The sequence below is a fragment of the Bos grunniens genome, chromosome 4 (assembly GCF_055505025.1).
Source record: "Bos grunniens cultivar Pamir isolate PY7600 chromosome 4, Bosgru_T2T1.0, whole genome shotgun sequence".
NCBI lineage: Eukaryota > Metazoa > Chordata > Mammalia > Artiodactyla > Bovidae > Bos > Bos grunniens.
In genome coordinates, this window is record NC_141168.1 from 79,501,243 (window position 1) to 79,516,230 (window position 14,988).

At 38.5% G+C, this 14,988-nt stretch overlaps 1 pseudogene across 3 annotated transcripts in view; it reads right to left on the reverse strand.

Moving 5' to 3' along the window:
* Nucleotides 1–12,934, reverse strand: part of LOC147374430 (cullin-1 pseudogene) — a 56,702-nt pseudogene extending 43,768 nt beyond the window's left edge. The window contains exon 1 of one of the 3 annotated variants that reach the window (XR_015162765.1): nucleotides 12,780–12,934. The product of XR_015162765.1 is annotated as a cullin-1 pseudogene, transcript variant X1 (transcript). Of the gene's footprint in view, nucleotides 1–12,737; nucleotides 12,758–12,779 lie in introns of those variants that run through there. The other 2 variants (XR_015162767.1, XR_015162766.1) reach the window with 2 other exon arrangements.
* Nucleotides 12,935–14,988: the final 2,054 nt, after the last annotated feature.

Here is a 14,988-nt window from a genome sequence, read left to right on the forward strand (position 1 = left end):
TAATAGCTGACATTTATCAAGCGCTCCCTCTGTGTCAGGGAACTTTTAAGCTCTTTGCTGAAATACCTCACTATTGGCTGCAATAATCCTTTGAGGTATTATTAGCTCCGTTTTAAAGACAAGGAAACTGAGGATCAGAGAACGAATAACTTGTCTAAATTTCAAAAAGTAAGAGGAACACAGGATTTGGGTAGTTAGATTCCAGGGCTCATATCCTTTACCATTACTTTCCATATTCGGTGAGTTAGTCAACCACCCATATTTATTGAACACTCAGCTCAGAGTGCTTGCAATGCAGGAGACCTGGGTTCCATCCCTGGGTTGGGAAGATCCCCTGGAGAGGCGGATGGCTATCCATTTCACAATTCTTGCCTGGAGAATTCCATGGACAAAGGAGCTAGGTGGCTACAGTCCATAGGGTCGCAGAGTCGGACAAAACTGAGCAACTAACACATGAAGTTTAGAGTTAAACTGAAGGGTATCTCCCCCTTGAGATGTTATTACTGTCCCCTTGGGATGTAGAGTTTGTCTGATACCATGAAGTAGGAAGTCCAGGGAGCACCAATAATTAGGACCATTTAAAGCCCATGGAGATTGACTATCAGATAATACGTTCTTTCCCATGTATTCTGACTAGCTGCAGATTTAAATCCTGCACTCTCTGCCAAAGCATTCTTGAACTTATTATTAATGTTTGAGTATGCCAAGACATGCCAAACTTATATGAGTAACTATCCCTGTCTTGTAATTGGTAGAGTTGTTACTATTTCTCTCAGTGATTACATTCTGGGCAGGAAGATGACATCACATTAACTAGATAAGGTAAAATTTACCTGTGAACTTTGTTCAACATGGTATTCTTGATGTATTCTTTGTAGAAAGGGGAGAAGCTAACAACAGGAATGAATAAATTAAACACTGACATTTTAGAAAGAGAATAGACTGATAGTTGATTGTCAGGGACTTTACCACCAATAATCTGGGTGACCTTACATTTCCTGTAATATTTAAAATCCAGAATTATGTATAATGGTGGGGTTGGGTTCAATGATCTATAGAAGAGACTTCTATTTCTAATATTTAAGTGTTTATAAATAAGAGGTATATTGTAAAGGAAGATTGGGGAGATTGAGAAGAATGGTGGTGATAGTTTGTGGATGCGGACATACAATGAAAAGGTAATTTATAAAGTAAATGAAATCATTAGAATAGATTATATTAGTAGTCTAGGGATGCCAAGCTGCTGAGTCTCTGCCAGTAGCAGTTTATGTTTGATCATGCACTAGCTAATCAGTTAGCATGTCAATTCATCCTTAGCAGTTTTTATCAGGCCTGGACAGGGTAGGTGAAGATTGTTTATGGGATCAAATCAAGATGGTTGTAATCAGTAATCAGTGTTACAGCCAAGAGTTGAGAGACTATGGGTCAAGTTGAAAAGGCAAGGCTAGCAGCTAAGGCAGAAGATATAGACTAAGAATTCAAGTTCAAATGGGTTCGTAAATATCAGATCCTGTGTAAGTATTTGGTCGCTGTGTCAGGCTTCATTCCTTCTAGGCCCTATAGGCTCATGACACCAAGTCAGTGAGCAAGTCTGATCAAAAGCACCCACTGCTGAGAAATAGAAAAAGCATCAGATTAAAAACAAAACAAAACAAAAACCTAAGTTCAAATCCTGGCTCCAATATCACTGTCACAATAGAAAGGTTAACTAATTTCTCTGAAAAGCAGTTTTTTTCCAACAGCAAAATGGGTGTAATCTTCCTCCAAGAGAGTTTAAGTATTAAATTAGGTCTGTACATGAAATTGCAAACTAAGTATATACCACAAACTAAAATATATACCCAAACTAAAATATACCACACGTAATGAAAATCGGCTATGAATGCTGTATTTCAGCTGACAACTCAGACAAGAACTCTTTCAGGAGATGGAGTCTCTTCCCTTTCTGATTTACATGATGCCTAGACACTTGAAAGTTAGCTAGCATCTTCAAAGTTCTATTAAAAATCCCTGTTATAGCAAAAGATCATTCATAAACACTTAGACAGTTGAAAGAGCTTAGGATAAGAGTATACTAAGGACTCAATGTGGAATTAATAGGAAGATTTCAGCTGTGCAAAAAGATCGCAATACATACTGAAGTTCTATATGACCAGATCTGAGAAGACTGTGTCCTCTGAAGACCAGAGAAATTACTTTCCACCGTAGTAATCAGTGTGCAGACTCGGGGAGGCAGGGGTGGTGGATCTCAAACAGCAGTAGCTGGCCAGAGAGACAGAGGGGCAAAGGCCAAGAGCACTGGACCTGGAAACAAATGACCTACCAAGTGCTAGTGATGACCGTGCTGCCCATCGAATGTGACCTTGCAGACAAGTTCAGTGCCTATACTACACTTGTGAAGTGAGCGCTGGGACCAGGTGACTGCTAATGTTTCTACCGGTTGTAAGACTATGATTCTGCAAAGTGACTGTGCCTGGTATTTGTCCATCAGATTTCACTGTTCAAAGCATGTTTGTAACTGTTAATCACTGATCCTATTTGAGACAGGCATGGCGTATATTTTTATCTGTATTTTATGGATAGAGAGGGAGGCACTTGGAGGTCACGGTACCCATCAAGTTTCATTTTGGGGCCTGAGTCAGGATCTAGATTCAGAAACACTTAGTTGATTTTTTTAAATTATGTCAGAGTTGGATATGTTTCCCTTTAAGGATTCTTGGCAATTATAAATTATTTTGAACTATCATGTGATACGGTGGCTGCTATGGAAACTGCATTAATACATGAAGCATGCAAAGCTTGTCACCACATCAGATGGTGCTGCCCTTTGGCTATGCTAACTTACTCATCTGGCTTTTTTTTTGTTTTAATAATTTTCTTTCTTATTTTTTCCCAAACACATGCACATTATGCTTATAACCCAAGAAATCTCATTTTGAAGTGACTCATTCTTACAAAATGTATTCAATGACTTGGAACAAAAGATTCTGGTAGAAACACAACCTGGAAAAAATATTCTATTTAAAAATATATGCATAGTATTCATTTTGTATTTCTGTGCCTCAACTAAAATATTGAAGCTATGGAAGAAAAATTAATGAGCTGCCATAATGTTTATATTAAAATTGAAAAGGAAAGCCATGCAATAGTTTAAGTATGATTTTTTTCAATTTAAATAATATATAAAGATATTTAGTATGTCTGCGTTCTGACCAGGCTATGCATTTTTAAACTTGGCATACATTTGTGAAATACTGGCATTTATAAGCATCAATGAATCTTAAAAGAGTAGTCATTGCTTTTATATCTGTACAGACTATTAAATATAAATATATATTACATATAGGCATATAATATTTGTAATATCTATAAACAGTTACCACCTGCTATAGATTGAGTATTTGTGTTCCTCAGAATTCATATATTAAAATCTAACCCCCAATGTAATGGTATATGAAGGTGGGGCCTTTGGGAGTTAGTGAGGTCATGAAGGTGGAGCCTTCATAAATGGGATTAGTATTCTGTTAAGAAGAGACCCCAGAGAGATCCCTTGCCCCTTTTAGCATATGGGGACAAGGAGAAAAGACTGTAGAGTGAACCAGGAAGCAGGACCTTGCCAGATACATAATTTGCTGGCACCTTGATCTTCAATGGCCCAGCCTCCCAAACTATGAGAAATAAATTTCAATTATTTATAAGCCATTTAGTCTACAGTATTGTTATAGCAGCCTGAAAAGACTAAGATACCACCTACACATGCTCCGAAGCTTGATATTTGTGTTTTGAATGCTAGAGCACTCTGTCTTAAGTGTGATTTAATTGTTTTGAAATTGCCCCTGTTCTACCCCTCATACTAGTGGAGATGTAGATCCATAAATTATATGGACCAGTAGTATTTACTTTTTCCTGCATTCACTGCTCTCAGGCAAACCCTTGTATCCTCATTTCTTGGGCCTCTTTCTTGCTACCTTGTGACGCCAACTTTGGTTGAAGTGGTAAATAGTCAGTACTATGTATTTCTTGGTGCCAGTTTATAGGCTATTATAGGAAATTGTCAAGCTTTTACCTGGGGCCAAGTTATGCTGCAGGTAATGAAGATAATGGCGACCTCCTTCAAAAGATCCCATGCGTGTACTGCTACACTCAGTGGCCCCAGCCCTGCAGCAGGCCACCACTGACCCACGCCTCTGCTGGAGACTCCTGGACACTCCTAGGCAAGTCTGGGTCAGTCTCCTGTGGGGTCACTGCTTCTTTCTCCTGGGTCATGGTGCATATAAGTTTCTGTTTGTGCCCTCCAAGAGTCTATTTCCCAGTCCTGCTAAGTTCTGGCAGCTCTGTGGTGGGGTTAATGGTGACCTCCTCTAACAGGGCTTATGCCATACCCAAGTCTGCTGCACCCAGAGCCCCTGTCCCTGTGGCAGTCCACTGCTGACCCGTACCTCCACAGGAGATGCTCAAACACAGTTCCATCTCAGTCTCTGTGGGGTCCCTGGGTCCTGGTGTCCACAAGGTCTGTTAGAGCCCTCTGAGCATCTCTGGAATGGGATTTGATTCTAAACTCAAATTCGCCCCTCCTACCTTCTTTCTGGGGCTTCTCCTTTGCCCTTGGGCAAGGGGTATCTCCTTACAGCCCTACAGGTAAATAGCAGGGAGGGAACCCAGCCCCACCCATCAACAGAAAACTGGATTAAAGATTTACTGAGCATGGCCCTGCCCATCAGAACAAGACCCAGTTTCTCCCTCAGTCAGTCTCTCCCATCAGGAAGCTTCCATAAGCCTCTTATCATTCTCCATCAGAGGACAGACAGACTGAAAACCATAATCACAGAAAACTAAACAATCTGATCACATGGACCAATTCAATGAATCTATGAGCCATGCTGTGTAGGGTCAAGATGGACTGGTCACAGTGGAGAGTTCTGACAAAATGTGGTCCACTGAAGAAGGGAATGGCAAACCACTTCAGTATTCTTGAGAACCCCACGAACAGTATGAAAAGGCAAAAAGATAGGACACTGAAAGATGAACTCTCCAGGTCGGTAGGTGCCCAATATGCTACTGAGATCAGTGAAGAAACAACTCCAGAAAGAATGAAGAGACAGACCCAAAGCAAAAACAACACCCAGTTGTGGATGTGACTGGTGATGGAAGCAAAGTCTGATGCTGTAAAGAGCAATACTGCATAGGAATCTGGAATGTTAGGTCCATGAATCAAGGCAAATTGGAAGTGGTCAAACAGGAGATGGCAAGAGTGAATGTCGACATTTTAGGAATCAGAGAACTAAAATGGACTGGAATGGGTGAATTTAACTCAGGTGACCATTATATCTACTACTGTGGGCAAGAATCCCTTAGAAGAAATGGAGTAGCCCTCATAGTCAACAAGAGAGTCTGAAATGCAGTACCTGGATGCAATCTCAAAAACGACAGAATGATCTCTGTTCATTTCCAAGGCAAACCATTCAGTATCACGGTAATCCAAGTCTACGCCCTGGCCAGTAAGGCTAAAAGATGTCCTTTTCATTATAGGGGACTGGAATGCAAAGTGGGAAGTGAAGAAACACTAGAGTAATAGGAAAACTGGGCCTTGGCATACAGAATGAAGCAGGGCAAAGGTTAATAAAGTTTTGCCAACAGAATGCACTGGTCATAGCAAACACCCTCTTCCAACAACAGAAGAGAAGACTCTACTCATGGACATCACCAGATGCTCAAACCAAAATCAGATTGATTACATTCTTTGCAGCCAAAGATGGAGAAGTTCTATACAGTCAGCAAAAACAAGACTGTGGCTCAGATCATGAACTCCTTATTGCCAAATTCAGATTAAATTGAAGAAAGGGGGGAAAACCACTCGACCATTCAGGTATGACCTAAATCAAATCCTTTATGATTATACAGTGGAACTGAAAAATAGATTCAAGGGATTAGATCTGATAGATAGAGTGTATGATGAACCATGGACAGAGGTTCATGACACTGTACAGGAGACAAGGATCAAGACCATCCCCAAGAAAAATAAATGCAAAAAAGGAAAATGGCTGTCTGATGAGGCCTTACAAATAACTGTGAAAAGAAGAGAAGTGAAAAGCAAAGGAGAAAAAGAAAGATATACCCATTTGAATGCAGAGTTCCAAAGAAGAGCAAGGGGAGATAAGAAAGCCTTCCTGAGTGATCAGTGCAAAGAAACCCAGGAAAACAATAGAATGGGAAAGACTAGAGATTTCTTCAAGAAAATCAGAGATACCAAGGGAACATTTCATGCAAAGATGGTCTCAATAAAGGACAGAAATGTTATCAACCTAACAGAAGCAGAATATATTTAGAAGAGGTGGCAAGAATACACAGAAGAACTATACAAAAAAGGCCTTCATGACCCAGATAATGACTATGGTGTGATCACTCACCTAGAGCCAGATATCCTGGATTGGGAAGTCAAGTGGGCCTTAGGAAGCATCACTACGAACAAAGTTAGTGGAGGTGATGGAATTCCAGTTGAGCTATTTCAAATCCTGAAAGATGATGCTGTGAAAGTGCTGCACTCAATATGCCAGCAAATTTGGAAAACTCAGCAGTGGCCGCAAGACTGGAAAAGGTCAGTTTTCATTCCAATCCCAAAGAAAGGAATGCCAAAAAATGCTCAAACTGCCGTCCAGTTGCACTCATCTCACATGCTAGTACAGTAATGCTCAAAATTCTCCAAGCCAGGCTTCAATAGTACATGAACTGTAAAATTCCAGATGTTCAAGCTGGTTTTAGAAAAGGCAGAGGAACCAGAGATCAAATTGCTAACATCCACTGGATCACTGAAAAAGCAAGAGTTCCAGCCTTTGACTGTGTGGATCTCAACAAACTGTGGAAAATTCTGAAAGAGATGGGAATACCACACCACCTGCCTGCCTCCTGAGAAATCTGTATGCAGGTCAAGAAGCAATAATTAGAACCAGACATGGAACAACAGACTGTTTCTGAATAGGGATATGAGTACATCAAGGCTGTATATTGTCACCCTGCATATTTAACTTATATGCAGAGTACATCATGAGAAACACTGGGCTGGCTGAAGCACAATCTGGAATCAAGATTGCCAGGAGAAATATCAATAACCTCAGATATGCAGATGACACCATGCTTATGGCAGAAGGCAAAGAAGAACTAAAGAGGCTCTTGATAAAAGTGATAGAGAAAGAGTGAAGAAGTTGGCTTAAAGCACAACATTCAGAAAACTAAGATCTTGGCATCCAGTCCCAACACTTCATGGCAAATAGATGGGGAAACAGTGGAAACAATGACGGACTTTATTTTTTTGATCTCCAAAATCATTGTATATGGTGACTGCAGTCATGAAATTAAAAGATGTTTGCTCCTTTTAAGAAAAGTTATGACCAACCTAGACAGCAGATTGAAAAGCAGAGACATTACTTTGCCAACAAAGGTTTGTCTAGTCAAGGCTATGGCTTTTCCAGTAATCATGTATGGATGTGAGAGCTGGACTATAAAGAAAGCTGAGTGCCGAAGAATTGATGCTTTTGAACTGTGGTGTTGGAAAAGACTCTTGAGAGTCCCTTGGACTGCAAGGAGATCCAACCAGTCCATCCTAAGCGAAATTAATCCTGAATATGTGTTGGAAAGACTGATGTTGAAGCTGAAACTCCAATCCTTTGGCCACATGATGCAAAGAGCTGACTCATTTGAAAAGACCCTGATGCTGGGAAAGATTGAAGGCGGGAGGAGAAGGGGATGAGAAAGGATGAGATGGGTGGATGACATCATAGATTCAATGGACATGAGTTTGAGTAAACTCTGGGAGTTGGTGGTGGACAGGGAGGCCTGGCGTGCTGCAGTCCTTGGGGTTGCAAAGAGTTGGACACAACTGAGGAACTGAACTGAACTGTGAAACTTTTATTTGTATTTCTCTGATTATAATGAGTTGGATTTTTATATGTCTGTTAATTATATGACAAAATAATTAGTCTTGAGTTTGGCCATTTTGCTTATTGATTTATATTAATGATTTAGATATAAAAGGAATTAAACATTTTAATAGAATGGAAAATGTCAATATTTGATATATTAAAGGTTTAAATTTTATGTAATAGATAAGTCTATTTTGTCTTCATACATATTATAATGATTTCATTCTTGGAAGGTTATCTTCCACATTGAAAAATTTGCATGTATTTTATAGTTTTACATGCTACCTTTAAACTTTTCATCATTTCAATATATTTTCGATATAATGTCAACTGAGAATTGGCTTTTGTTTTCAAAAGAATTTTTCCAACACAATGTTAAACATAATATATCCTTTTCTTATGGATCTGTGACATTTTACACCCTATATGAGATTCTAGTATTTATTCTAGAGTTTCTCTAGTATCTGTCTCTCAGTTCTTAGGACACTACCACACTATATTACCTAATGCACCTTCAAAATAAAATTTATAATCAGATAGCATAATTCCTTCCTTAACATGACACAAGTCTCATTTAATTTTTCCAGATAAGCTCAATAAATCCTCACCCTCAATCAATATTCCCAATGTTTTTCCTGTTTCATTTCTATTTACTTTATTTGTTCTGCCTTATTTTTAACATTTATCTCAAACTTGTAAAAAGTTGCCAGAAATAGTACATACTGAACTCAAAATTTATAGAACTGTTTTTACAGAGCACCTTGGATGAATAAGAGTTAACATTGGGCAGGAGTTCAGAAAGACAGTGCAGTCCAGGTTCGATGCACGATACTGGATGCTTGGGGCTGGTGAACTGGGACGACCCAGAGAGATGGTATGGGGAAGGAGGAGGGAGGAGGGTTCAGGATGGGGAACACATGTATACCTGTGGCGGATTCATTTCGATATTTGGCAAAACTAATACAATATTGAAAAGTTTAAAAATAAAATAAAATTAAAAAAAAAAACCAGAAAGACATTGCAAAAGTTGTTCTGAGTTCATGCAACTTGAAAAATGGACAATTGAATACAGAATTTTTTTTTAAAGCAAGAGTGGTAGCAATAAAGAATTAATATCTTATACTGGGAAGGCATGGAATGTTTAACTGGTAAGTTCAGATATATTACTCAATTTGAGTATCCTTAGCCCCAAGAGCAAGAAATTTCTTTACCTTGGGAAATTTGCTTGCAATCACACTAACATGGTATAGAAGATTTGCACTGAACAAAGTTACAAGCAAGACTCATATCTCTAGCAGTTATGGCACTGCATGCTCTCATAGGAATTACGAGACCAATGGAATTATGATTTGGGGTCTTTAATGGAGGAAAGAAATCAATATTTTTTTTAAAATGTCACATTTATGAGGCAGTGAAGTATCACAGATAAACTAAGATTTGAAACCAGATTCCCCTATGTATTGGTAGTTGGATAATGGACAGTTCCTGAGCCAATCTGATTTTAGTTTCCTCATTCAAAAAATAGTTTGTAAGGAATGTAAAAAAGATTAAAGGACATAATGAAATGATTTATGAACTAGGAGCACTTGAAACACAGTACTAATAAATGTTAATAATTATCCGTTACAATTAATGAGAAATTTTTAAGCAAATGGGGTAACACAGAGTCAGACAGGACTGAAGCGACTTAGCAGTAGCAGCAGCAATACTAGGACATCAAGAAATCACTGCTATGGGTTATAAAAACATAGAAAAAACAGCTCATAGACAAGAAAAGGCAGATCTAGACAGAATCAGGACAGGGACAAATCTAACTGATCCTTTCTAAAGGAATTTAATACATTCATAGAAAGATCAACATTGAAACATTTAGTCTTATAAAAGATAGGACTTCTTGTAAATGGTGCTCGACTCTCTAGAACTTTGTTTGAATTAAGCTGTTTGAAACTGGAAATGTAAGTGATTACATTTGTTTGAAACAAAGGCCAGCCCTAAAAATAACAGGAACAAAAAGGTGTATATATGAAAGATCCCTGTGTGTAAGGGAGACAAAGTATAGGGAAGTGGTCATTTTGGACATACACCCAAGAACACCAAGACAGAGAAAGGTTCAAAAAACAAAGAAATTCATTTGCCAACAGAAATGTCTTCAATCTAAAGAAATTTGTTTTCTGTATTGGGAAAGTGTAAGCTATATCATTAAATTTGTCCCCAAGATGTATCACAAGTTCCATAACATTTGCAGTGAAACATGCATTATGGACTGTAGAAAAAAGAGGTCCTAAGTTAATAACCAATCAGATAATTACAGGAGAGAAATGGAAAAAGTGGAACTTATTTTTAAATGTATGGCCTGATTAAAAACCTGAAGAAACAAAACAAAAAACAGTGCTGTGACCATTTGTCTCCAGTGATACAGAAGTAGTTGAAGTAATCTCTGAACAGATTAATAGCAAATGTCCTCACAGAAGGTATAAAATGTACCATAGCTTTTTCAGATAAGTTATCAACACCCAGAAGGGAAATTTATAACTCTACTAAGAGAGTTAGAGAATTATCAGAGTAAGACAACATCCTGAAAAAGATAAGAGATGGAAAATATTATTGAGTCGATGTGCCTAAGTTCTAAATATACTCAAAGACAATAGCAATTAGTTGAAAAATGTTTGGACGTGGGACTTCATTTTCTGTAGAACTGACAATTTGGTTCTTACATATAAATTATAATAGAAGAAAGCACTTAAAAAAAAGATTGAAATTAAGAAAACGATGTTCCTTAAAATGTAAACAGTAAGTTCTTAGACAGGACATCTCATCAGGTGATATTTCAAGAATGTGTAAACTCCTTTGATGTCCACAGGAGTTACCAGGATTGAATGACCTTATGACATTGCCATTCAAATATATTTCATAGCAGAATGAGATACTAAGAAGCAAAAAATAAAGAAGAAGAAAAGGGGGCAGGGAGGGGGAGAAAGAGAAGTTAATGAATTCATTAATTGTGATACTCATCAGATGACCAAAATACATTTCTCAGATATATTTGGTCTTCATTCATAGTTCTTGCCACACAGCTCCCCAAACCCTTGGGTTTTCTCCCATCACAATTGGGTGTATGTTAATGAAGGTGACTTTTGGATCCCACCCCAGGGTGGGCCAGTTGCCAGGAGAACCAACCATGTGAGTAGAGGATTGGAACTTTCAGTCCCGTCACCTGATTTTCCAGGAGGGGAGAGCAAGGCTTGAGGTTCAGTCAATGACCATTAGCCAGTGACTTAGTCAGTCATAACTATATAATGTTGGAGTATGAAATATCAATCCATTCCAGTATTCTTGTCTGGAAAATTCCATGGACAGAGGAGCCTGGCAGGCTACAATCCATGGGTTGCAAAGAGTTGGACATGACTGAGCATGCACATGCATGTGACTATATAATGTAGCCTCTATAAAACCCCAAAGGACAGCTCTTTGGCCCTTTTCAGAAAGTTTCCACATTGGGGAGCCAGAACACTTCCACATGCCACTGTGCTGAGCCCCAACTTCCACAAGGACATACGATTCTTTGTTTGGGACCTATGTATCTCTTTATCTGGTTGTTGATTTGTATAATTTAATACACTTTTATAATAAATTGGTTATTGTATGAATAAACAGATTTTCATAAGTTCCTGAGTGAGCCATTCTAGCAAATTAATTAAACCCGAGGAGAGGGTTGAGGAGATTACTGACCTAGAGCCAGTAGCTCAGAAGCACAGGTAAAAACCTGGGCTTGCAACTGGCATCTGAAGTGAAGAGTGGTTTTGTGGGATTGAGGCATCTAGCTGTGGAGTCTTCTGCTGCTTCTGCTGCTAAGTCACTTCAGTCGTGTCCGACTCTGTGTGACCCCATAGACGTTAGCCCACCAGGCTCCCCCGTCCCTGGGATTCTCCACGCAAGAACACTGGAGTGGGTTGCCATTTCCTTCTCCAATGCATGAAAGTAAAAAGTGAAAGTGAAGTCGCTCAGTCGTGTCTGACTCTTAGCGACCCCATGGACTGTAGCCTACCAGGCTTCACCGTCCATGGGATTTTCCAGGCCAGAGTACTGGAGTGGGGTGCCATTGCTTTCTCCGTGTGGAGTCTGACTCCATCTCTAAGTACAGTGTCAGAGCTGAGTTCTCCAACACCCTGCTGGCATCTGAGAATTGCTTGTTGGTGTGGAAGCCTCCAAACACACATGTTGGAATTGGATTCGGGAACACTTTCACTCATTCATTTATTTTATCACTAATTTAGAAAATGTTTACCGAGTGCCTGCTTATATTCCAGTCAGTGTTCTAGGTGCTGGTGATACAATAATTAATGAAGTGTCATCCTCTCAGGTTTTATGGTAGCAATGAAGATGTGCGGGCATGTTTAATCACGTCTGACTCTTTGCAACCCCATGGACTGTAGCCTCCTCTGTCCATAGGATTATCCAGGTGAGAATACTGCAGTGGGTTGCTATTTCCTGTTCTAGGGGACCTTCCTGATGCAGGGATCAAACCCATGTCTCTTGTGTCTCCTGCATTAGCAGGTGAATTCTTTATTACTCTGCTACCTGGAAAGCCCACAAAGATGTGACTGTGACTGCATGTAATTTATAATATTAGATAGTAGTAAGTGCTATAAAAAGTATATAGTACCAAAATCCACAATGTTAATGAAATCTCAGGAGGTACAGAGTAGGCCCAATGTAAATAACCTGGAAAAGTAGGCTGAATGTAAATAACCCAAATGAATGTCACCCAGGAGAATCCCAAGGAAGTTGAGGAAATTTAAGTCAGTATCTGTGATAACTCACAGTGTGGCAAATTCTGCAGCGCTCTGCCCAGAGCTGACTTACCCCTCTCCAAGCTGGTAGAGAAACAAAATTCCACCAGCTCACAGTGTTTCTCACTCAGTGTTATATACCCTCAGAGCAGGTGCGACGAATGACTGATGAGAGAACACTTAGGCCCAGCTCTTCCCACCAGATATAGACAACTCTCAAGGCCATCACAACGCCAGATCGCCAAGTGAGATCAGCTGAGGCCTGCGCTGTAAACGCGCGATTGGTCAGCTCCTGCCTCTTGGTTCCTCCACCCTTAATTCCTTACAGGTGTGTCTCCTGAAGGCCTTTCTTGGTAAACATTCTGCCTGAAATTCTCCATCTTGTAATGCGTTTCCAGGGATCCAGTCTAACACAGATATACTGAAGGAAGTCAAGCGATTACCTAAGAAGCTTGGTGAAAATTCAGTACAGACTTTTTTCCTTCATGTGCTAATTGGCTATTTGTATATCTTCTTTGGAGAAATATCTATTTAGATTCTCTGCCCATTTTAAAAATTGGATTCTCTCTATTTTTTATTATTGAGTTGCAAGATTTCTTTATATATTTTGGGCAAAAACTCCTATTGAGGTACATGATTGGCAGATATTTTTTCTCATTATGTGGGTTGTCTTTTCACTTTTTTAAAAATTGATTTTAATTGGAGGATTATTGCTTTTCAGTGTTGTATTGGTTTCTATCATAGAACGATGTGAATCAGCCATAAGTATACAATGTCCCCTTACCTCTTAAACCTCACTCCCACCCCATCCCACCTGTCTAGGCTATCACAGAGCACTAGCTTGAGCTCCCTGTGTTATATAGCAACTTCCTGTGATCTATTTTACATATGGTAATATATATGTTTTGATGATATTCTCTCAACTCATCCTACCCTCTCTTTCCCCCACTGTGTCCACAAATCTGTTCTCTGTGTCTCTATTCCTGCCCTGCAAATAGATTCATCAGTACCATTTTTTCTAGATTCCATATGTACACATTAATATACAATATTTTTTTCTCTTTTTGAACTTTCTTCACTTGGTATAACAGGCTCTGGGTTTATCCACTTCTAGATACTGACTGACTCAAATTTGTTCCTTTTAATGGTTGAGTAGTATTCAGTTGTATATATGTACTACATCTTCATTATCCATTCATCTGTCAATGGACGTCTAGGTTGCTTTGGTATCCTGGCTATTGTAAATAGTGCTGCAATGAACTTTGGAGTACACATATCTTTTTTCAATTATGGTTTTCTCAGGGTATATGCCTGGGAGTGGATTTGCTACATCATATGTTAGTTTTAATCTTAGCTTTTTAAGGAAATTCCATACTGTTCTCCATAGTGGCTGTATCAATTTACATCCCCGCCAACAGTGCAAGAGTGTTCCCTTTTTTCCACATCCTCACCACCATTCTTGTTTGCAGATTTTTTGATCATGGCCATTCTGACTGGTGTGAGATGATACCTCTTTGTTGTCTTGATTTGCATTTCTCTAATAATGACAATGTTGAGTAGTTTTTCATGTTTATTGGCCGTCTGTATGTGTATGGAGAAATGGCTGTTTAGGTCTTCTGCCCGATTTTTATTGAGTTGTTTCACTCTCTTTTTAAAAACATTTATTTTTTTATTTAAAAAATTTAAATTTTAAGGTTACTTTCCACTTACAATTATTTCTTAAGTACAGTTTTAATATGAAAGGAAATAAGTACAACATTTGGGGGTAAATTTTGATACTGAAGGAATATGAAACATGCAAATAACATTCACTGAAAACTTTAAACAAGAAACTTGAGCTCACATCTGTTTAAAAAAATACTTAAAATTATTTTTCTTTATGCTTAAAAGGGCTATCTACAACTCCTTATCAAGACCTTTTAATGATGATCTTTTCAAATTACTGATAGTCACCATCAAGGAAAACCTTTGTTCATACAGATATATGAGATACCATTTAAATATATTTAAAAACTGTTTAAAAATTCAAAACTATTGAAATTATGTTTAAAGCTATTAAAGAGATTATTTCCTTCATTAATACTTTAATGATAAATTTTCTTATAATAACTGTAATAGATTTCAAATTCATTCAAACTTTTTCAAATCAATAATTTCAAAATAAGGTGAATATTTCAATTGTAGAATACAAATACATTGCTAGGACTGTAACCCGGCTGCTAGCTTAGATGTCTCTAAAATTGCATTTGGACTGCAAGAGGAATATAATGTATGTAAAGACA